Source organism: Pleurodeles waltl, chromosome 10, assembly GCF_031143425.1.
Source record: "Pleurodeles waltl isolate 20211129_DDA chromosome 10, aPleWal1.hap1.20221129, whole genome shotgun sequence".
In the NCBI taxonomy this organism is placed as follows: Eukaryota; Metazoa; Chordata; class Amphibia; order Caudata; family Salamandridae; genus Pleurodeles; species Pleurodeles waltl.
This window is the reverse complement of record NC_090449.1, coordinates 141,522,957-141,547,286: the sequence shown is the minus strand read 5'-3', so window position 1 is coordinate 141,547,286 and position 24,330 is coordinate 141,522,957. Positions and strand designations below refer to the sequence as shown.

The following is a 24,330-nucleotide window of genomic DNA, read 5'->3' as shown; positions in this document are numbered from 1 at the left end:
AGAGCTGTGCCTTGAGAGGCAGAGGAATTGTTCCAATGCAAGGGTTTTCAGTGCATCAGACAAACTGACAGCTTTCCGTTTTGGGGGTCTCAGGGTTTGGTGTTGCGAACTCGATGGATTTCATTTCAAGACCAGATGCTACCATTATCCATTACTTCTTTTATTGCCACTCCTGCAGCACCTTCAAAGAACATCCGAACAATATCATTCTAGAACTAGAACTCTATAGTCCAAAAATAGTACGTTCTCATAACACTCTTTCTCTTTTAAGTGATGCTATTGGAGCGATACCTCCATTTTTAAATCAGTTAAATTGTTAGCTAATAAGTTATATGTATTTTAAGTTTTTAAGATAGATAAATAGTAAGTGTTGTTAACTGTTTGTGAATAAAACCAAAGCTTTTTATTTATAGAAGCTAGTTCTATTCAATTTTCATTTTAGTTTAGTTTAGTTTAGCTCTATCGCCCAACTGGATCTTCTTATTGAGAGCATTGCCACCCAAAAATGTTTTACTACTGGTAGATTTTAGTTATCACTTTGATGACTGCTTTGACAGAGATACGCCTCAGCTCTTAGCCGATTTAGAGACTATGGGCTTACACCAAAAAAGTTTGGGTCCTAACCATTCCGCTGGCCACACTTTGGATTTGATTTTCACGAATTCTAAGGCATTACATTGTGAACCACCGCTTCCTCTTACATGGACTGACCATGCCCTAATAGGTTTCCAGATTGCTAATCTGGAAAAGCCAAATCTGAGACTACCTGGCAACAAAGTTCTCTCCGAATTCTTTCCATTCTGTTTTTGACATTCCCTTGGCCAGGCAGGCCTTTGAAGTAAATCATACGTTGGTAGGATTATGGTCTGCCTCAAATTCCTCCTTTGATAGTATTACTTCTTTAAGAATTCAGACAAATACTCCACATAGACCTTTTGCACCCTGGTATACTACAGAGCTTAAAGCTGTGGAAGCGCTCTATAAGAAGTTAGAGAGATAATGGCGTCTGACCTATGTTTCATATAACAAAGTCGCTTTAAAGAAGGCACTCTTCATCTATCATTGGAATATAAAAAGGGTCTGTAAAATGTATATTAGCAAGCAAATTGATCAGGCGGGCAATTCCTCTAAAGAATTGTTTAAAACTCTTAAGGAATATGTCCATCTTCCTGCCTGACTGTAGGAACCATGCGATTCCCTTGCTGATTATTTTGAGGCTAAGATCAAGCTAATATATCAAGACTTTAATAGTAAGCTGCAGCAATCCATTGCTGAGCTAAATTGCAGCCCCTCTCCTAATTCCAGGTGCTACAGGCTGGAAAAGTTCCAAACTTTTACATTGGAACAAATACAACATGTACTAGAAGGAGCAAAAGCCAGTTCCGAAAATAGACTCCTGTCCACCTAGGATTATAGCCTTACTGGCTAGCCATATTGCCCCACAGACAAGGTCACTATTCAATCTATCCATTGAGACTGAGAAAATTCTCTCAGCCTGGAAATTGGCACTGATCATCCCTATTCAAAAGAAGAGCAACGTGGACCCATCTGTTCTCTCAAATCATAGACCCATCTCATTACTCAAGCTCTTGGCCAAGCTGCTGGATGCTGTAACTAACCAACAACTAACTGACTATTGTGAAGTGAATAAGATCCTGGACTCCTCACAGGCAGGTTTTAGACCTGAGCATGGCACTGAGCCGGCCTTGGTTGCTGTGACTGACATCGTCTGGTGTTCGCTGGACACGGACATCCCAGCTATGCTTGTGCTCTGAGACCTATCCGTAGCATTTTAATTGGTGTCCCATTTTAAATTACTTGGAATATTACAAGAGATTAGGATTTCTGGGTCTGTCCTGGTCTGATTCCAGGATTTCCTGAAAGAGAGAGTCCAGCATATCTTGCTGGGAGCTTTCAAATCCAGGCCTTGTTTGGTCGATAAAGGGGTACCACAGGGCTTAAGCTTGAACCCCACACTATTGAACATCTATGTGGCACCCCTGGCCAAAGTCAATATATCACATGGGTTTGATATCCTGTTATATGTGGATGACACACAGTTGGTTATTTCCTTTGATGAGGATATTGACATGGTGAATGACTGCTTTTTGGTTGGAATGAAAGCTATTCCAGGGTGGATGTCCGATAACTTCCTTCAGCTGAATCCAGGGAAAACAGAAATTATTCTGTTTGGGAAAGCCCACCATCTGTGTACTCCGGACTGGTGGCTGTCGGAGTTAGGCAAGGCCCCCACTTGAGGTAAGGTTGTAAAAAGCCTTGGAGTTAGGGTGGACCATGACCTTACGATGAAATAACAAGTTCTATCCACAACAGGTAGTTGCTTTCACATGTTATGCTTACTTAAGAAAGCTCTGCCATTTCTCCCTTTGACAGCCAGAAAGACTTTGGTTCAGGTCCTTGTGGTGAGTCGGCTGTATTACAGGAACGCACTCTTGGCATATGCCAGTGAGTCACTTCTGTCTAAATTACAAGTGGTGCAAAACACAGCTGCATGGCTGATTTGTAATCGGTCCCCTACAACAGCGTCCACACCTTTTTTTAAGATCTCTACACTGGCTGGCAGTAAAGAAAAGAATGGCATTCAAAATATGCTCCTTAACCCATAAAGCTTTTCAGGGGAAAGGGCCTAATTACCTTTGTCAGTGTTTCAAGCGCTACCTGCCTACCAAGAATTTGTATTCTAGTGATAAAGAGCTATTATCGGTCCTACGCATACGACAAATTAAATGTGGTGAAAGAGTCTTCTCCTATTTGGCCCCCACTCTCTGGAATAAGTTGCCATTCTCGGTTCAAACCTGCTCTGACTACAGCAAATATAGGAAATTATTAAAAACGGCACTGTTTTAGAACCTGTGTTCCACTGCTTCCAGTTGACCTGCGCCGAGATACCCTGGCTGGGGTTATTCGTGCGCATTATCAAATCAAGTTAATAATAATAACAAAATAATAATAGAGTATATAATGTTAAGTAGGATGGATTGTTTATAAACACATGCTTTGGAGAAGTTTGTAAATGAGGTAATTTTTTGAGAAATATTTTGTGGAAAGATATTTAACTAAGGCGTTGCCGCTTTGCCTGCAGTTGGGTTGCCGAGTGATCCAGGTGTCGCGAGTCTTCCCGCCCTGTGAGTGAGATGCGTCGCGTGGGCAGGAGTGCACGGAGCAGATGCACGCGCTGGCTTACCAAGTTGGCTGGCGGTCGCGTCCTCGCTTCAACGCTTTCAGCACAGAGGCACAAACTCCCTGTAAGTCATGTGTTTGTGGCACGGGTGGAAATTAAATGAATAAATTCTCGCGAGTGATCTCGTGTGTTTTGGGGGCCATATAAAGTTGGGCATACCAACATTAAAAAACTGATGAACGCACTAGCTCGACGGGACAGAATGTTCTGGTTCATTTGACAGAAATGAACATTTCACAATTGCAATGAGTGGTTGGGAAAGGAGGAGAGCATCTGGGTTATTATAGGGAATTAGGTAGATAGTGTTTCATGATTTAACAATAACAGTTAGGTTTGTTTGTTTTAGAGTTGTTCAGTGGTGAATAGATTAGATACAGTATATTGGTTAGCATTGTTAGAGTGGTTGGCATTTTTTAATAGCAGTTGATATGGAATCAGGGCAAGGAAGTAGTTTAGACATGACTGGAGCAAGGCTTAATGAGGAGGTAGTAAGAAGGTTAGTTCAGCATGAGATGAAAAACAAAGTGCAGGAAACATTGGATAGTACCTCAAAAAGTAAAAAGAGAGGACTTGGAGTCAGGAGAGGAGCTTTATTCCATGTCAGAGGAGAAAGGGCAAAAAAGTGAAAAAGGAGGTAAGGCAATTAGAAAGACTAAACATTTGGATGACATATCTATGTCAAAGTGAGGGAGGGATTGGTTGAATACCATCAAAAGGAAAGGTGTGCTTAGCGGCACGCAGAGAACGGGTGTCCTTAGCAGCACGCAAACAAATATTGTCTGCAGTGTATGCAGGAGGATGAATGCTTTGAAGTAGACATGAGTCAAGTCTTCCTGACTGAGGATGATGAGGAGTATGATGAATATGTTTTTTGACATGCAATAGAATAATTAATTCATTGACAAATTCAGGAATATTGAGGGTGCATGTTCTACAGAGATGCTCAGGGATCCGTCAGGAGAGGCAATGTTTTCTCCATTTAGTCATCCAAGAAGTGGAGACTGGTGGCCAATGGAGCACATGAGTAAATTAAAAAAAGAATGGATCTGTAAACCTTTAGATCAAGGGTGGGAGGAGTTCACAGAGTTCTAATCTGTGGAATTCCGCAGAGTTGGCGTAAAACTCAGTGGAATTCTGTGGAGTTCCGTGTGCTGTGGTGTGCCGCCTGCCATACTGGCACTGTGGCACAAATGCAACGATCTCAGAAGTGCTAAGCAGGGTCTGGCTCTCTGCCTCCCTCTGCACCCTGGTCCCAGGCTGCTGAGGACAGTTAAAGGAGAATGCTGGGATCTGGAGCTGGTGCCAGGGTTTGCAGCAGCTCTGTGCCACCAACATTGGGCTGGGTGCACACTGCTGTCTAGTAATGGGCCACACAGCGCAAGCGCAAACTGTCTGTACTTGTACTTTGTGGCCCATAACTGGGCTGCAGTGCGCACGCATGAGCTCCGCTCGGGGTTTAGTGGAGTTTTTGGCAAAAGTCCATGCTCCAAGTGGAGCATGGAGTGCCAAAAACTCTGTTAACTCCATCACAAAGCGGAACTCACTGCCCACCCCTACTTTAGATCAGGAGGTGAGATGAGTAATGAGAGCAGAATACTATAGACCAGTTATTGACAAGAAGGTGTGTAGTGCATCTAATTGAGACCCGGAATTGATTATTTTTTGTTTTGTTTGTGCAGAGATCCGAGAAAAGGTCTAGAATGATCGCTTAAAATGTGCCAGGATAAAGGTTTAGATGTTATGGGTCTTTGGCTAGGATTTTTAGATATAGCCGAATAGGCTCATGTTAATGAAGTGCCAGTGGATTTGGAATTACTCAGGGAATGAGTCAGAGAGCTGTGGTTATGTTGGGAAATGCAAATGCTGGATTGATGGAGGAGAGGAGGAAGGCAATCCTGAAGAAAATTAGGTCCAAGTTGGGGGACATGGGTCAGAGAGAACCTAGAGAGGATGGTTAAGGTATTCAGAGAAGGGCTAGTAAAATCCCTTGGAAAATATGTGGCCACTTTTACAGCTTCAGTTAAGGTGCAAGTGAATATGAAAAAAGTTTTTGGAAGTAGTGTTTTTGGAAGGGCCAGTAGAAGTGGACCCGGTACTGGCTGAGGGATACAGAGGTCCCAGTACAAAGATCAATTTAGAGGCAGAGGATATCAAGCCTCTTCTGGTTTCTACCCAAGCAGAGTGAGAGTCAGAAGAACAGGAGGAGGAAGGTTTTTGCGTGGCTGTGGCCAGAGTTACACAGGAACCCAAGATGAGTATGGAGATTGTTTTTGGTTCTTTCCTAGGAAGAGTAGGTTGTTGGTAAAGACATTTTTATCAGGTAATTGAAGAAGTTATCTAAAGACCCCTGGGTATTAAAAACTGTACAAGTGTTTGAAGTAGAGTTTGGGGAGCTTCTGCAACAGAGAAGAGAACCAAGAGGGATAATAGGAACAGACGAACAAAAGATAGTTGTGGATTCAGAGATAGAGTCCATGAATCAGAAAGAGGCAATATAATACATAGAGGAGATAGCTATGTGCTTTGCGAGCACTATCCTTTTGGTCCACAAATAAATACAAAGGATGGAGGTCAGTGATAAACCTTAGAGAATTGAAAAACGATTTGATATAAAGACATTTCAAGATGGAAGGGATCCATTGTTTGAGGGGCCTATTGTTGAGAAATGACAGGCTGGTGAAATTAGATTCAAAGGACGTACACTTCACAATTTCCACAGAGAAGGGGAGTCACACAGTTTTACAATTCAAATGGAGTAAACATCTGTGTCAGTTTCAGTGTCTTCCATTTCGGCTTTCTTCAGCACTATGGTGCTTCACAAAAGTAATGAGAGTAGTGATGGCATATTTTCGAGAGAGAGGTATACACACAACAATGTATTTAGATCACCTATTGATCATGTCACAGGATTTAGAAGGTCTGAAGAAGGAATTAGCACAGGTGCTGAACATGTTGGAAAGTTTAGGATTTTTGATAAACAAGGAGAGATTTGTTTCGATACCTCAACAGAAGATGGAGTTTTTAGGATTCCAAATGGATACAGTGGAGGTTGTGTTAAAGCTTCCAGAGAAAAAGGTGAAATTGATAAGAAAGGAGATTTGAGGTTTAAATCGAGTATTATTGCGTTTTAAGACAGAGAAAGAAAAACAACCATACTAACATTCTCCCCTACATCCACCGACTGGTGAGGAAATTAGAGATGACGATAACTGTACGGAGGGGCTCAGGAAGGAAAAAGGAAGAGAAAAGGGGGAGGGGAAGAGGAGGTAGTGATAAATAAGGGAAACCAATGGAAAAGGAAGGCAGTAAGGTGCCTTTACTCCATTGTATACATGCAGGTTAGATAAGTTGGTAGTAATGGTGCTCAGGGAGCCAGGGGCTGCAATATATGTAACAAGCGTTCCCCTCCCTCTTGGGTCAAGCAAAGCACCTGTAAGTAGCGGGGAAAGGTCAATTCCTGAAATTCTGGGGATAGAAAACATACACATGGCCCCCATGTCCTGTTGAATTGGGGCAATCAAAGTTCGGTTGCCGCTGTGAGCCGTTTCATTCCCAGAATACCCTAAAGTTTATACAGCCAGTGCTGCTTCGTTGGGACAAAGTCAGACCCCCACTTGGCCAGGATGGTTTGCTTTGCTGCACAGAGAGCAAGTGTAATTGCTTCACCCCGCTCTGATGATAACGGGTAAGTCAAGACATTGGGGAAGCCTAGTAGGATATAGCTGGGAAATTGTGGGATGTCGGCGTCATACATTTCGTTGATATTCACCAGGACTTCGGACCAGAAGGTTTGAAGTTTAGGGCACTGCCAGAAGATATGTGGCAGCATCTCAGTTAGGCCACAGTGTCGCCAACATTCATCAGTCCCTCCTTGTTTCCAGCTCGCCAGACGTGCAGGCCTATAATACCAATAATGTACAATTTTTATGAGTGTTTCAGTGCATCTGGTGCTAATGGCTGAGAGTGCTTCCGGTGTAAGATATCTGACCATTCCTTAGGCGTAAAGGGGCAGCCGCACTCTTTGACCCATAGTTGTTGTGCAGAGGAGGGTGATTTTTGTGTCAGTGTGTTCAGAATGGTGTATATGTCTGACAGGATCTTTTTGTCTGTGGTGCAAGTCAAAAGCCACCGTTCAAAAAGTGTCAGGGGGCATGAGGTTGGCATGAGGCCTAATATGAGGTTGTGTGACCCAGAGCCTAATGTCTAAATGCTCCCAATGGGCATTGGAGGGCAGGGCATAGTCCTCCCGGAGTTGGGTGAAATCCAGGATGCCATCCCGATCAAAGAAGTCACCCACTCTCTTACAGCCGGCCATTTACCAACATGGAGAGCGGTGGGGAAATTTGAGTTCCCGAGGATTGGCTTCATGGGTGAAATGTGGGAGGACAGATTAGTCCTTTGTTGGACATTGTCCCAGGTACCCTGTGTGGCCTGCAGTACAGGAGAGATTTATACCTCAGGCAGCCTGTGTTGTTTGGGAAGCACTTTCCAGATGTGGATTCCTGTGACTGCTTGGTCAATGACGCACCAGAGCTTCTCTGTCTTGGGTTTAATCCACTCCACCATATATCATAGCTGTGCTGCCTGGTAATATTGTGTTAGATTAGGGATGCCCAACCCATCCTCCCTCAGAGTCAGTACGCCTGCTGTTTAGCCATATGTGCCTTTTTCCCTCCCAAATGTAGTTCTCCATCAATTACTGTATTTTCCCCAGAATGTAGGGGGCGGTTGGAGCAGCAGTGTTTGCATTATATAGAATCATTTGGGTAGGAGAGACATCCTGACCACTGCTAGTCTTCCCTTCCATGAAGAGGTGCGTCCCATAGTTTTGTTCTTCCATTGTCTCCAGCGTGGAGTTAATTTGTAAACCCAGGTATGGAACCCCCTGTGTTGCCCAGGAAAAAGGGGAAACATTTGGAAAGTTGTTGATGGTCTGCATGTAAGTCCCAACACTTGTGTTTTTTGGAGGGCTGACTTTGAATATTGAGACTCTGCCGAAGGTTCCAGCTTCGTTAGCAAGAGTGGGACGCAAGTGTAGGGATTGGTGAGGGACAACATACTGTCTGCATACATAACCAGTCATATTTCCTGCTGCCCATTGGAATTCCTGTAATGAGTTGGTTACCCCGTATCCTTCCCACCAAGGGCTCAATATACAAGCCAAACAGGAGGGGGACAAGGAACAGCCTCGTGGGGTGCCCCGTTCAATAGTGAGAGGGTTTGACAGCGCTCCATTTACCCTGACTTGTGCCCTTGGCACTGCGTAGTTGCTCGAAATCCATTTCTGGATATGGGGCCAAGGCCAATTTTCGCTAGTATTCCCCCCCCCAGCTATGGCTAAAGAACACGGGCAAATTCTTTTTAAGTGTCGACCAACAGCAAGAGGGCTGATTATTTGGCATTACGGGTCTTATCTATGAGGTGAAAGAGGTGCTTAATATTGTCACTACTGCATCTCCGGAATCAATCTGGTTTGATCTGGGTCAATTAGACCTTGCATGTATGGTGCTGGACGAGCAGCAAGGACACTGGTAAAAACTTTAGCATCCACATTTAACAACATGTTTCGTATTTTTCCCTGGCTAAAGGATGACTGTGATAATGGCATTCCTCATTGTATAGGTGAGAGTTCCCATGGTGCTAAAGGAGTTTTGTAGGCACACCAAAAGGGGGGCCAGAGTGTGTTCTAAGGCTTTGTAAAAGTCAGATGGATAAGCGCCCGGAAGCTGGGCTATGGCTTCTAGAACCTCTGTGGTGTGGATATCTCTACCAAGATGTGAGGCGTCCGGATCTGGAATGTGTGCCAGCGTAGTTGATTCAAGATAGTTGTGTGCATCAATTAAAGCTAGCGGTTCTGCCATATACAGAGCAACATAGAAGCATTCAAGTTCTTGTGCTATTTGGAAGTCCTGGCACACCAGGTCTCTTGTTCTGTGGCTACCCCTGATATCCTATGCTTGAGCTTGCAGCCTATGCCCCAACATTCTCCCTGCTTTTCTACCCCCTGAATAAAATGTTTGTTTTGTGCATGATATCACATATTCTGCTTTATCTATATCAAGGGCCTGAACCTTCTTACTTGCCACTACAAGCTGGCGGAGCACACAATGCAAGCCTGTCCATTTGTGTTCCTCCTCTAAGTCCTGCACCAGACCCTCTAGCTGTTGTGTCTTGTATTTCCTGTTGTTGTTGTGCTGATATGGCTATAAATGTGGCCCTAATAACCACTTTGAGGGTATCCCAAAGGAGTGCAATGGGGGTGTTCAGAGTGTCGTTGAGGTCGAGGTATGTGCATTTTGCATTTGGTAATTTCTGTAGTGGTTGTGTCGTATTGCAAGATGTTGGTGTTAAGTATCCAGCTGTTGACCTGATGGGAAATGTGCGTAATGATAATGTGTCAGTGATCGGAGAGGATGGCAACTCCAAATTCCACTTCCGTGATAGTTGTCATTAGGGGCTGTGTTACAAAGAAAAGTTCTATGTGGGAATATATTTGGTGAGTGGTAGAGAAGAAGGTGTACGCCCTGTCCATGGGATGTCTAATGCGTCAGACATCTATGAGCCCCATGTCATGCAACTACTGGAGACCAGCTGCTATTGTGGCCCCTGTCTGTCCTATTCTTTGAACCGTCCTATCCAGAAGTGAGTTAGGGACTAAATTGAAGTCACCACCCATCAGCACATCAGTATCTGGGGATGTCATGGCCCTACCCAAAGCATCTGGGAGGAAGGGCTTCTGATGTTCGCGAGGGTCATACAATGTGGTCACTGTGAAGGTGTAGGTGTGTATAGAGATGCGGAGAGAGTAGCCTGCCAGTTAACTCCATCTGTGTTTGTATGGCCTGGCCTGGAAAGTGTGTGGCCAAAAAGATTGCTTATCCAGCCTTCTTCTGGGTTCTGGACGAGAAGAATTGGCGGTCAAACCAGCTGGATCTTAGGCAATGCCAGTCCTTCCTGAGGAGGTGCGTTTCCTGCAGTAGGCAAATGTCTCATTTGGACTTCCTGAGCATAAGGAGGAGGGTTTTGTACTTTACTAGGGCGCTGAGGCCTTGAACATTGAGGCTAAGAACTTTAATCATGTAAAAATAGGAAGTAAAAAGCACATTTTACCTGATGTGGCAGGATAGTCCAGTGGTGCAAATGCTACATGGGCCCCAACCGGCAGACTAAACCTGCCTGGGATCTTCAAACAAATGCATTGGAGACGGGTGTTGGTGGGGGAAGGTAAGGGGTAGAGAATGAACAAAACACTAACCTTCCCACTCCCAAGGAAAGAGAGGAGCTCCACAGCGCGTCTAAAGTGTAATGCTGCAGGTGTGTTCTGTTGCTTGCGCCGCACCTGAAATGATCGGGATTGTGGCAGCAAAAGATGTGTGGGTGATTGTCGAGACCAGAGGCTCCATCTATATATTCAGTCCCCATCAGGGTCAGACGTGTTCCCATGCCGCTATGATTGGCACAGGAAAGCTGCTTGTTCTTTGTGGCTTTCGGCTGTAGAGGGCTTTGCCGTCAAGGTCTTGGGCACACGAGGCGGGCAACTGGGTTTGGCAGTGGGACGGGCTGGTGTTCAGAGCGTGGATTGGCGAGTCTCATCATCCAATACTGGGTCATGGTCTAGGATGGTGCAGGCCTCCTATAAGTTGTGAATAGTGTGCGTCTCTTTGTTCCAAGAAAACACAAGGCGAAAGGGGTGTCCCCAGTGGTAGCGAACCTCCTGCTCGAGCAGGAAAGCACTGTCTGGTCGTAATATCCTGCGACGTTGCAGTGTCAGTGGGGAGAGAGCCTGGAAGATCACAATTTTGGTACCTTCATAGGTAATTGCAGGTATGTCATGAACCGCAGCCATGATAAGCTGCTGCTGTCTGGACAGGAGGACACAGGTTAAGATAGCTTGAGGCATGCCAGGGTTCTTTGCGGGCCTTCCTGCTTTATGAGTGCAGTCCTGAACAATGTCCTTTTCCACCAGCTCTGGTGCCATGTGGCAGAACTGTGGGACAAAGTATTCCTCTTGCTTGTCCGAGTTTGCCTGCATGGGCACGCCTCCGATTTGGATATTTGAGTGATGTGACCTGTTTTCCAGATTTCCTAGACCATAGTAGCGGTCCTTGTTTTTATTTCGCAGCTCTAAAAGTTCCTGTTGATGCTCATGTAATTCCTGCTCTAGATGATCTCCCGTCTTCTCCAGTTCATCCAATCACTTGCCCATCTCCCCCATGTCTTTCTTGAGGTCCTTTACTTCCATTGCCACCTCCTGCTTAAGTGTCGCAATATCCTTTCTAAGCACCCCAAATAGCTGTTTCAAGAACGTGCGGGTTATAAGCTCCACTGCCTGTATATTGCCTGTCCCAGATAGCTCTGCCTATGGAGATGTGGTAGGTGGTGTATCACGGTGGTGGTCTGATTTCTTAGTGGAGGGCTTAGCCAACAAGTCCTCGATGAAGGTATCTTTTTTGGCAGCGATTTGCTGCCATGTTGTGAATTGGATTGTCCCTACTTGGTGGCAGTGGCTCCTGTACACAATGGGATGCTGTATATGAGGGGACCCCCCGGTGGTGTTAGTGGCTAAGCTGCGAGAAGGGGAGCTCCTGTGCTGGTATTCTTGCGGCTGGTATAACTGTGGTGTGAGGCGAGGTCTCCAGGCCAGGGCAAGGCGTCAGCTTCTGTGTGGCCTGTGTCCTCCCCACATATGGTTCAGAGGTGGCTAAGCGCAGGGGTTATCAATGGCCGTTACACCAGTCCTTCACAGCGAGGTTCTGGAGGTCTGCCCACTGTTGCCGGTGGAGAGTCCTACTGTGGGTTGCGCAGGCCCCAACCTGAGTCACACCTCCCCGCACTGTTGGGTGCTGCAGTCAGATTTCTGGGCACTATTGTATAGCTCCTTGTGCAGGGCCTGTGGTCAAGGCATGCAGGCAACAATAGCTGGAGCGGTGGCCGGTTCATATGTTGTGCAGGGACCAGCATACAGCACCTCCCCAACTCTGTGGGGCACCTCAGGCAGGCCCTGGCCTCTGATATATTTTGCAGCAACCAGGGAGTGCGTTCAGGGCAGGCATGCTCCTCTAAGCTCAGGGCCCAGCAGCAGGAAGTTGTCATCTCCGGGGACACCACTGTGAAAGCAGAGTATTTGCCAGGAGAGATTAATTTGTAAGAGTATTGGAATTCTAAACCTTTGAGGGATTTCAGCGATTGGATATTGGATCCAAAGTGTTTTTACAGGATAGAGAAGGTTTGGGGTCCACTGGAAGTGGATCTGTTCAGCTGGATGCCAGATACAGAGGCATCAGCAGTGGACACATTTAAAATGGCGTGGAAGAGGAAGGGAGTCTATGCCTTTCCTCCTTTGGCAATGATTCAAATGGTCCTTTTAAAAGTGATAGAGGAGAAATGTCAAATAGTGTTGGTGACACCATTTTGAGTATCTCAGTTTGGTTCCCAACAATGATGAGTTGACATGTGCAGTACCTTATTTGGTACCAGCAAGAGAAAGTCTACTGAAGAATGGGGATGGAGAAGAGCATCCTTTAATTCTGGACAGTGTGTTGAACCTTCATGTATGGAACGTGTCTGGAGATCTGACTGCTTTAAGGGACTTTCGAACAGAGTTGCAGAATTACTTGCCGAGCCTTGGGCACCAGGAACAAGGTTCCCACTGCTTCAGGAAGGTATAGAGGAATATGGAGAATTCAGACATGTTTGTGCATGGAGAGGAGTTTGGATCTTGTAGAGGCTCCTATCGTGGAGATGATACATTTCTTGGTGGAGCAATTTAAGAAAGGTTTAGAGTATAGGACAGGAAATTGTTACAGAGCAGCAATTTCTGCAGGTCATTTTCATGTAGATGGTAGATCAGTAGGTAGGAACATCTTGGAATGTAGGATTCTAAAAGGTAAGAGATTGAAGAGACCTACTAGGATTAGGTATGATGTATTATAGGGCGTAACTATGGTTCTGTGGTTGTATTTATCATGGCCTATGAATTAGTATTTTGAATTAAAGAAACTTTCAGAGAACCAGGTAAACTGACAGCTTTCCAATTGGGGGTTTCATGTTGCTGTGCCGCTGGATTTTCCTGCCATCTCTGAGCCTTGGTTCCAGCTAACAGTGACACGTATCACCAGATCACCAGACACAAAAACTGAGGAGAGAAAGAAGGAAAGGGAGAAATCCATGGACTGAAACTTCAGTCTCCATTACTTCTGTTTCTGGAGACAGCACGTCTCAGCCTTGATGATATGAGTCTTAGATAGCTATAGTAAGTTGGAAGACGCACTGCAAAGGAATGTAAAGTATAGGTAACAAATGAAACCAATGCTTACTGACACCAGAAATCAAGCGAAGACAACAGGACGCTGCTGTAAGACTCTACAAGAAAGGGATACTAGGGAGAATACAACCATGCATTCACCTAAATGAGGGTACTAATGAGGAAACGAAGGGATAACAGACATTGTAGGACACAGAAAGGATGCACATTGTAGTCTCTAGTGAGTCAATGCAGCTTTGCAACTCATTGCCAGGTACAACATAGGTCTCAAGAAGTCTGAATAGGGTTCTACCTCTCTTGACCTGGAAATGACTACAACACAAGTAGTGAGTAGGAAGTTAGTAGCCTGTTTGAGTTCCCACAGTCCTGTTCTGCGGAGCTCCCAGCCCCTGTCTGCCTGTTTTATAACCTGATTCTTCACAGTACCCCTCCACCGAAGAATACCCCACAAGCCTCCCCAGGGAACACTGTGTGGTCATGCTTTTTAAGTGTGCAGTCTATGGACGTCCACACCAGTCTATGGGCATGGACGAAATCTGCAGGTTGCCTTGATTTTATCATAATCCTTCCAGGCTGCAATGTATTCTAATTGGCCTCAGATACAGGAATTCATAATTTCTTCAACTTCATACTCGGGTGGCCCATCTACCACAAAGGGAGGAGGTTCATTAAGCATATCTATGATCACAGATTTAACTGTGGATTTTTGAAACATGGGTGAATCTGCCAATGAGAAGGAATTACTAACTGTAAAGCAGACTTTCCAGTCTTCCTAAGCATAGGAAAGGGTCTGACAAACTGATGGATATATTTAAAATTTGTACCAGAAATTGTTAGAAACTTAGTGGACAATGCACCCTTGCGTCCAACCCAATTATCATGTGCATGTCTTCAGTGTCTATCTGTGAAATGCTTATGATCAGCTCAGGCCTTTATTAAGTGCAGATAGGAGTCTTTCTGTGAGGACTGGAGGACAAGCGTGAAGTTACTACAGGAATTGTGGATCGTGACACCTTCAAGCTAATTGTCTGTGCATCAAATCCATATGAGCAGTTAAAAAGGTGATCTGCCCAGTGAGGAGTGCAAATATTTTTTATAAGGAAATTCAATTAGATTAATCTATTGATGCCAAGCTCTGGGATGGTCCATCAAATAAGCAACACAAATACTTTTACACTGAGTGATTTAAGCATTTGGTTTCACTATTGGTATGTGGAGAGTGGTTTTGAACTGTGTTCCTCTGTAATAATGACCTCAGCAGATCATGAAGGCGAAAGGGGTCTGTAATAAAGATCTCAGCCAATTCTAAGGCTGAGGGCATTTTTTTTAAGGGATAAAATGTCCTCATCGTATTGAAATAGTCTATTATGACTAACAGTGTTCTGTGTCATTGTTATGGAGGTAGGCTGTCAATAAAGTCCATTGAGATCATGTTCCACCGGTAATTAACTGAGGGCAAAAGTTGTAACCTGCAGAGGCACTATGAGAGGGTATAACTTTGGCACATAGGGAACACTTGGAAATATAACTCTGGATTGTCTTCCTGATACCAGGCCACCGAAAGTCTCTAGTGATGCATTCCATCATCTTTTTCTTACCAGGATAACCTGCTGCAGGAGAGTCAAGATACCTTTTAAGACACTTAGGGCCAGATTACGAGTCTGGCTGTCTCAAAACGGCCAGACTTGCGGTGGCGGTAGGACCGCCGCATTACAAGTGTGGCAGTCGGACCACCAAAAGACCACCATCTCCACCAGGATCTCTGATCGTGATGGGCTGACGGCGGTCTTGGTTGTGATCAGCCAGGGTGGAGCTGAACTCAGCGCCGCCCTGCTGATTACAACCATGTTCTCCTCCAGCCTTTTCAGCGTGGTTTAATCACCATGAAATGGCTGGCACAGAAGGACCCTGCACTGCCCCCCTACCCAGCACCGTTGGAATGCGCACTGTCCGGTCAGCAGACAGTGTGCATTCCAAGGGTGCTAGTGAGGCCCTCTGTGCTACGACATTGGACTTGGCTCAAGGTGGAGCCGAGTCTAATGCAGCCGTACGTTTCTACTTGACTGACCAGCAAATTTCTTGGTTTCTGCCGGTCAGCCCAGCAGAACACTCCTACTAGAGGAAAACTCTGCAGTGGTCTCCTCACCACGGGTCTGGTGATTGGGTTTTCTGACTGCCAAACTCGTAATCAGGCCCTTAGACTGCATCATCTAGCTGGGTTGGTACAAGGATCCATCTTGATACAGTAGACCCTTTTAAGCTGATCTTCATAGGTGTTATTTTTCTATCTATTTGGGTGCTGGGATGTCTTTTTGAACTTAGCAAAATGAGTTGTAAAAGTCTGTAGCAGGAGAGGCAGAGAGAGCTAGAATATAGGGTGTTTCTTTTCTTGTTTTGGGTTCAGAATCCTTCTGATGAGGAAGTGCATCCTTTTTCCCATGTTGTTTACAAGGAGGATTTGTTATGACATAATCAAAACAAGGAAAAAATAACGTCCAACTAGCAAGGTGAAAGTAAGAAGTTTCATTGTGTTGAGATATCACAAATTCTGCTAATCTGTCCACACTATAATCTTATTTCTAGTTCCTACCAGATGGTGTTTCTAATGGGAAAATGCTTATTTGCTCACTGGGAGCTTTTGATCATAAATAGTATAGTTCTATTCTGTGTCTGTTAAGGTCCCTGACTAAACTGATTTTGGATTAAGTTAATTAGTGTTTGGATCCCTTTGTCACAGCATGGCTGCAATAGCAGGGCAGAAATGATCTGTTTCTATTCCATATGCTAGTACGTGATTAGGATTTCTTAGTAGTGGAGCAAAGGTAACATTTGTTTTAGTTGGTTATAGGCCCGTTTCTGTTCTTCTCATTTTAACTTCAGACCTTCCTGATTAAATGAACAATTGTATGTATGATTGGTGAATTATCAATGAATTTTTGCAAAAAGTTTGTAAAACAAATACACCTTTAAACTTACTATACATTTCCTATAGTGGGCCATTTTAAAACTGCTTTCCATTTAGCAGGGTCCATTCCTACTCCCTGTTTCAAAATTTCAAAGCAGAGGAAGTGGATACTAGAAACTTCAAAGAGACAATTCTCGTCTTCGGCATATATAGAATGCTTCCTTAATCTTGATAGTACTTCTTGTGCTTGTCATCAATTTTCATCAATAAAGATGGGTAAATCAAATGTCATTGAGATATGGCATCCAAGATGTCTCTGAATATGTCATTTACGAAATGCTGGAATGTGACAATGGCATTACAGAGGCTGAAAGGAATCACCAGATATTTGAAATGCCAACGTGTGGTATCGAACGCCATATTCCACTCGCCCACCATCATAAATCCATATAAAATGATATGTTCCTCTGAGATCTAATTTAGAGGGTGTTTTAGCGGATTTAATTTGATCAAACAGTATGGCTATGCAGACAAGAGAGGACCTGTTTCTTAAGGTAATGGCATTCAATTCTCGATAGACTATGCATGGCCTATATTCTGCATTTGTTTTTGTCACAAAGAAGATTAGTGCCCATGTCAGGAGGTGGAGTGCTGAATGAAGCCTTTGTCAGCATTTCTTGACCATATTGACTTCATCATGTTTCATAGTCAGTGGGTAAATCTTTCAATGGGGAATATGTTGTCCAGGCAAAAGGTCAATTCAGCAATCATGTTCTCGATGTGATGGAAGAGTGTTCACTTCCTATTTGGTACTGGGAAGGGCAACCTCATCCTTTTTCACTTGTGGATTGACCACTGAAGAATTAGGCTGCAGCACAAAGCATATTAATGTTTGGATCTTGTCAATGGCTGCTTCTGAGAAACAATGTGTATCACAGTATAGCAAATTAAAGGTGGTTTCTTGCATGTGCCAGTCTAGTTAGGGATTGTGTTTCCTAAGCCACGTAGTGCCAAGTAGTACAGAAAAGGATGAGGCATCAATTAAATCAAAGTTAATTTCTTCTTCGTGTCCAGTCAGTGTAGACGTTATTAAGAGAAGTGTCTCAAAGCTTACAGTTCAAGAAGTGAGAGTAGTTCTATCTTCCTTTATGGTTTCTCCTTGATAGAAATCTGTTGTGTTGCTTGAAATTGATTATTCACAAAGCAACCGGATGCTCTTGATCCTACCGAAGCAAAACCATCAATGGTCTTTGAGGTCACAACTTGCAGGAAATAAAGGGGCCTATTCATAAACTGAATTTTAGTGAACATTTAGTAGTGCAACAACAGTACTACTAAAGTACTACAAAATGCTATTCACAAACTTACGAGTGTAAGTTTCCACCTCCACTTCTCCTGTCTTTTCTACTGGGAGATCTTCAGCCATGTACGTTTACTATTAAGTAAATGTGGGAGGGACCAGATTGAGTGGCAGGAAAGGCACGCATATTTACACTTAGTAAAAAGGGAGGACTTTATGGAGAAGTAAATGGGGTCAGGATGGCAGGGGAGGAGTTTAGGGAAGGATATGCACCCACCAACATAAGAGTAAGCGCATTGCTATTCACAAGCTGCAGTTCCAATGTTGCTACAGCCAAAAAAGGACCCACAACAGTAATACCTTACTCCAGCCCTGAGCTGGAGTAAGTCCAGCAGCACACATGACTAACAACGGGTACTGCAACACTCTCCAATGTGAAATAATGGAAGTAGATCCTTAAAATAAAATCCCATAGGGAAAAACATGCTAAATGTAATTAAATTATTTAAAATAGTTAAATATATAAATAAATATAATTTAATGGTCAAATATATCTAAATATAAAACATATTTTTTATTTAATTATAAACATTTTATCATTTTTTAATTCATAGACTAATGTAACACTATTTTTAATACAAAATAATTAAATTACTATTAATCATTACTATGCATCAATTTTAACAATTATTTTGTTTTATTTATTTTTTACTTTAGATGGATTTCTTTTAAATTTAAACTTCAGAAACATATTTTCAATTATTCTAAACTGTTCAAATGAAATACTTTATTCAATGTTAAGTTAATAATGCTGCAGCATTTTCTAAATATTTTGCTCTACACTTAAAATAAAAATATTAAATTAATTTACATTATTTATTAAAATTACAATATTTCTACACATTTGTTGAGTTAAAAATGTATTTGATTTTTCCTATACTTTACTCTAGGCAGTGAAGCAATTGGGTTATTAGTTCAGAGGGTAGAGAGCCTGAATCAAGTAATAAGCAAAATCCTTGTCTGGATGAACCACAACAGTCACTAAATAAAGAGATTTAACCCTAAAATAACTTTGCAAAAAAGCAGTCAGGCTTAATTTAGAGGCAATGTGTAAAGTAGTTATGCAGCACTCAAACAGTAATAAAATGAAAAACAACATGCATAAAATCCCAACCAATTGAGAAAAATAAAGTATCTTTTACTGAAAAAATTACACCTCAATGGCAAAACTCCAATCAGTAGAACCAGAGTTCTGAATTGTTAAAGTTTCAGGTGAAAATAGGGTTAAAAAGCACAAAGCGCCAATCACAGGTATCTGATCACATTGGAATGGGTCAAAGCCACAAGTTCAGACCAACTGTGATGGAGCACAGGTCCAATACACAATACAAGGGCTAGGTTAATCCCAGTGACCCGAGTCCACTCGAGGAGCCTCAACTGGAACTTCTTGTTGGCGGTGCTGTGAGGAGATTGTTGTTTGAGCATCCTACTATGCTTTTGCTTGCCTTTACTGTGCTAACTTCATTATTGGACTCTTGACAGGATCTCGGGTAACTAGCAGACTCATTAGATGCCAGGCAGTACAAAGTTGGCTTTCATTCAATTAAATACTTCATCTATACTGCTTTAATATGCCAACTAATAATATTACATATATACTTGTTAAACATATGCTCGCCCTTTGGGGCATCTTGGCACTCCGTAACAGATGTTCACTTCTACCCTGCTCAATGGTAGTCATTTTAGTAGGCTCACAAAGGCAGAGTGGACTTATGAGCAGCAGATCCTGTCATCAGGAAGTCAAACACAGTCCCCTGGTGTGGATGCACTATAGGGTCCCAAGCACACTGCGTCAGTGGAACCAAGCTATACCTGACTGATGAACCCTAAACATGACAAAACCAGTTATGGGTTGCTTGTGTTCTGTTTCAGTGGGGGGACGGTGGGGGCCTGACCTGGCAGTTCAGGCTGGATTGCTCCTGTTTGAGAAGAGTCAAGACTGATTTGCATTTGGCTGAGTCCAAACTATGGTGGCATGGTGTGCAAAATAACGATGGACTGGTGTGTGATCTGAGTAATTATTAGTGGCTGAGATTTATTCAAAAATACAGTTCATCACTTTTTTGTATATTTTTTGCAAGTAGAACCAGACATAGCTCCTTCACTAATGCTAAGGCCCTCATTACAACCCTGGCGGTAAATCCTGCTTACAGCCGTGCAGAAGACCGCCAACATACCGCTGCGGCTGCGGAATTCCGCTACAGGTATTGCGACCCACAGCTCGGAATCCGCCCCAATACAGACACCCACACAAGTCCGCCACACCAAAGGTCAGTGATAAACTGGCGATAACAAAACCGACACCGTCACGCCTACAAGAATACGCCCACACTATCAAGACCCACAAAACAACGCGGCGGTCTTCCAACCACGGTAAACCATTGGCAGTACACACCGCCACACTCAAAATACAGAACTATTTATAAAACACAACCACATTGGACAATTCAAAATACACACAGCTGATACACATACACACACCACACACTCACACCACTATAAAACACACACCCACATTACCCACAAACCCTTACTACCAGAAATTTGAAAGCAGGCCAGAGAGAGACACTACCAAAAACAACACTGGCATCCACAGACACACAACACCATCACTTACACAACATCCAAGCACCTCAAACAACACACACCAACACATCCCCTCACACATCACAACAGGCACCACCTCACACATCACCCACACCACATCATGGCACCTCAAAGACACCACAGGTTCCCTGAGGAGGAGCTCAGGGTCATGGTGGAGGAAATCGTCCGGGTAGAGCCACAGTTAATCGGATCACAGGTGCAGCAGACATCCATTGCAAGGAATATGGAGCTCTGGCGAAGAATTGTCGACAGGGTAAACGCAGTGGGACCGCATCCAAGAACACGGGATGACATCAGGAAGAGGTGGAACGACCTACAGGGGAAGGTGCGTTCCGTGGTATCCAGACACCTGATTGCTGTACAGAGGACTGGCGGTGGACCCCCACCTCCTTCCCCACAACTAACAACATGGGAGGAGCAGGTCTTGGCAATACTGCATCCTGAGGGCCTCGCAGGAGTAGCAGGAGGACTGGACTCTGGTAAGGCAAATCTTTACTACCTTATCCCCCCCACCCAACCTGCATGCCATCACATACTCACACCCTTACCCTCAACAACCCACAGATACCCCACCAACACAACCCATACATCCCAAAACCAAGCCCTGCATGTAACACCAATGCATGGGCACCCATCACCCAAGCATTTCCAGTACAGAGACTCACTCATGGCCCAAAATCACCAATCACACAAGGACCAAGCCAATAATGCAAGCACTGGAGTAGAGGGTTACTCACCCATTGCACACAATGGCACACACAGATACAATAACTATGCATTTACACCCCAACAGGACCCCTACCCAACACCACCGGACAGGAGGTGCCAGACATATCCAGTCCCCCTACAGAAGAGGCCCACAGTGATGACAGCAGCTATGCACGCCTGGATCAAGATGACCAGCCCGGCCCATCTGGGACCTTGGGACAGTCGGTTCTCCTGCCACTGTCACAAGCCACCACAGAGCCTCCCCCCTCAGGAAACACCAGCACAGCACCCACCCAGCGGGCCCATCCCTCTGTCCCTAGGACACGTCAATCAGCAGTGTGTCCACCACTACAGGGAACCCAGGCAAACCCACCAACCCAAGAAAATCAGGGACCTGGGGGCAGTGGCAGTGAACACACGGTTCAGGGGACAGAGGCACAGGATAACAGGGAAACTGGGAGGACTGCTGTGCGACGGTGGGGACAGGCCCAGGGAACCGACTTTCCACGAGGCAGTCTCCAATATCATGGGAGCTTACCATCATTCCCAGGAGACCATGGCAACAGTACTGGCCAAGTTTCAGGAGACCCAGCGGCTGCAGGAGGAACACTACTTTGGGATCAGGGAAGACTTGAAGCCCATTAACACCACCCTGGTCACCATTGCAGGTGTGCTGGCAGACCTTCTCAAAACCAGGAGGGACACAGTGGCACAAAAAGGGGCCCCTGACACTAGACTGGACGATGAACAGCCCTCCACCTCCGCCGGTGCTAGTGGACAGGAGGCACCGCCACAGGAACAACAGGACACCAGCACCCCACCCCCTGCAGATGGAGAACCACCCCGCAAACGGTCCCTGAGATCCAGGAACAAGACAGAGAACATTGCCAAGACCCCCGCCAGGAAATGAGACCCCCCCTGAATGTCACCCTTCTGTCTCACTATGTCACCCTGTCCATCCTTAAACTGCCATTGCTCCACTTCCTATGCCCCTTCGGACAATGCACTTGTGAAACAAATAGACTGGACTCTGCCATGGACATTCCTCCACCATCACCACAGCCCATTTTACAACCCCCTCCACTTATTTGCACAGGAATAAACACACTTCAATCACAAAACAATCTGGAGTCAGTCTGTGCTTTCACAAATGTGTAATTGCAATAACTATGGAATATAGCAATCAGTGCTTAATTTGTAAATAAAAACGTGCCAGTGCCCAAAGCCTTCCTCTTAAACATGTAGCTGCTGCATTTAAATGTGTGAACACGGAATACTGAGGCAGCGTACTCCTGAAGCCATCTCGGGCCTCTTCAATCCAATTAAAGCCACTCCCTACACCCCCCAGCTCTCTTGCAGCTTTCTGCTTTCTACCTTTGTGAGACTTTTTTCATTTTTCTCTTCCTCCGTCTTTCCCATATGTGTCTTTCGCTCGCAGCAAATGCTTGAGGCAGAAGAATAAGCACCGGCCCTCAAAAATAAGTGCCGGTGCTCAGCACCGGAAACAATAAGCACAAATTAAGCACTGATAGCAATGTCAATTTACTTGTTCACATATCAATGTAACACAGCTGTAGGCCAGGAGTAAACAGAGCAGAGGACACAAAGTGGGACCCAGATCTGTGAAATGGAAAGTCAAAGTGACAAGTCAGGGTCCATACTCTGAGTGAAAATGACAGACTTATGCTAGCTCAAACAACAGTATGAGATGTGGGAAGCAGTTACATCTTCTTACCTGTGTCTCACTGGATTTATTGCATGATGATGTTGTTTCAGTTACCGATATCCTCTTCTTCTGCCTCCTCTTCTTCACTGTCTACAGACTCCACAGCTGCCACAAGACCACCATCTGGCCCATCCTCCTGCAGAAAATGCACCTGCCGTCGCAAAGCCAGGTTGTGCAGCATACAGCAGGCCACGATTATCTGGCACACCTTCTTCGGTGAGTAGTATAGGGAGCCACCTGTCAGATGGATGCACCGGAATCTGGCCTTCAGGAGGCCGAAGGTGCGTTCAATCACCCTCCTAGTTCGCCCATGTGCCTCATTGTAGCGTTCCTCTGCCCTTGTCCTGGGATTCCTCACTGGGGTCAGTAGCCATGACAGGTTGGGGTAACCAGAGTCACCTGCAAATGTCGATGGATATCTGTTAGACACACACTAACCCTTAGGGACAGCCCATACCCAGACACCTATGTCAACTGTATTGGGACCTTACCCTCACCTATTAGCCACACACAGTGCCTCTGGAGTTGCCCCATCACATAAGGGATGCTGCTATTTCTCAAAATGTAAGCGTCATGCACAGAGCCAGGATACTTGGTTTTGACATGGGAGATGTACTGGTCTGCCAAACACACCATCTGCACATTAATCGAATGGTAGCTCTTCCGGGTTCTATGCACCTGTTCATTCCTGCGGGGGGTACAAATGCCACATGTGTCCCATCAATGGCACCAATGATGTTGGGGATATGTCCTAGGGCATAGAAGTCACCTTGCACTGTGGGCAAATCCTCCACCTGAGGGAAAACGATGTTGCTCCACATGTGTTTCAGCAGGGCAGACAACACTCTGGACAACACATTAGAGAACATTGGCTGGGACATCCCTGATGCCATGGCCACTGTTGTTTGAAAAGACCCACTGGCCAGAAAATGGAGTACAGACAGGACCTGCACGAGAGGGGGGATACCTGTGGGATGGCGGATAGATGAAATCAGGTCTGGCTCCAAGTGGGCACACAGTTCTTTGATTGTTGCACGATCAAGTCCGTATGTGACTAGGATGTGTCTCTCTTCCATTGTCAACAGGTCTACCAGGGGGTCTGTACACCGGAGGATGCTGCCATTTCATCACCTGCCCCAGCAGACGTGCCCTATGGAGGAGAACAGCGAGCAGAGAGTCATCCAACACTGAGGTATCACAATTTGTTATTTGCAGAAACTTTATTAATCCGCAATGTGCCGGTATCTGTCTATATTCCCGGCCCAGATAGGTGTGACACCGTTAAAATTCATCCCATGTGGCCTCCTGAAATGGCGGCTGCCTGACCTGTAAGGTGGGACAAGGGGATATTAGGTAACTGTGCTGGCGTTGTACACCGTCGCGGTGGGCGGTCGAAGACCGCAGCGCAATTCTGCATTGGTTAACATTGGGCCCTATGGGTCAGTGGAGCCAATGACGATGTACGCCGGCGGTGACGGTACGCACCGCCGCGGACGTGACCGCCATTTTCTGTCTGTTCACTCACTTGATACCTGACCTTCAACAGGAGAGGACCTAC

At 44.9% G+C, this 24,330-nt stretch overlaps 1 protein-coding gene across 1 annotated transcript in view; it reads left to right on the top strand.

The window, feature by feature from the left end:
- Positions 1-24,330, top strand: part of LOC138261246 (E3 SUMO-protein ligase KIAA1586-like) — a 318,042-nt gene that overhangs the window by 8,431 nt on the left and 285,281 nt on the right. Inside the window, exon 2 of the mRNA XM_069210012.1 lies at positions 3,104-3,266. The gene's annotated coding sequence lies outside the window, so the exon portion shown is untranslated. The remainder of the gene's footprint in view (positions 1-3,103; positions 3,267-24,330) is intronic.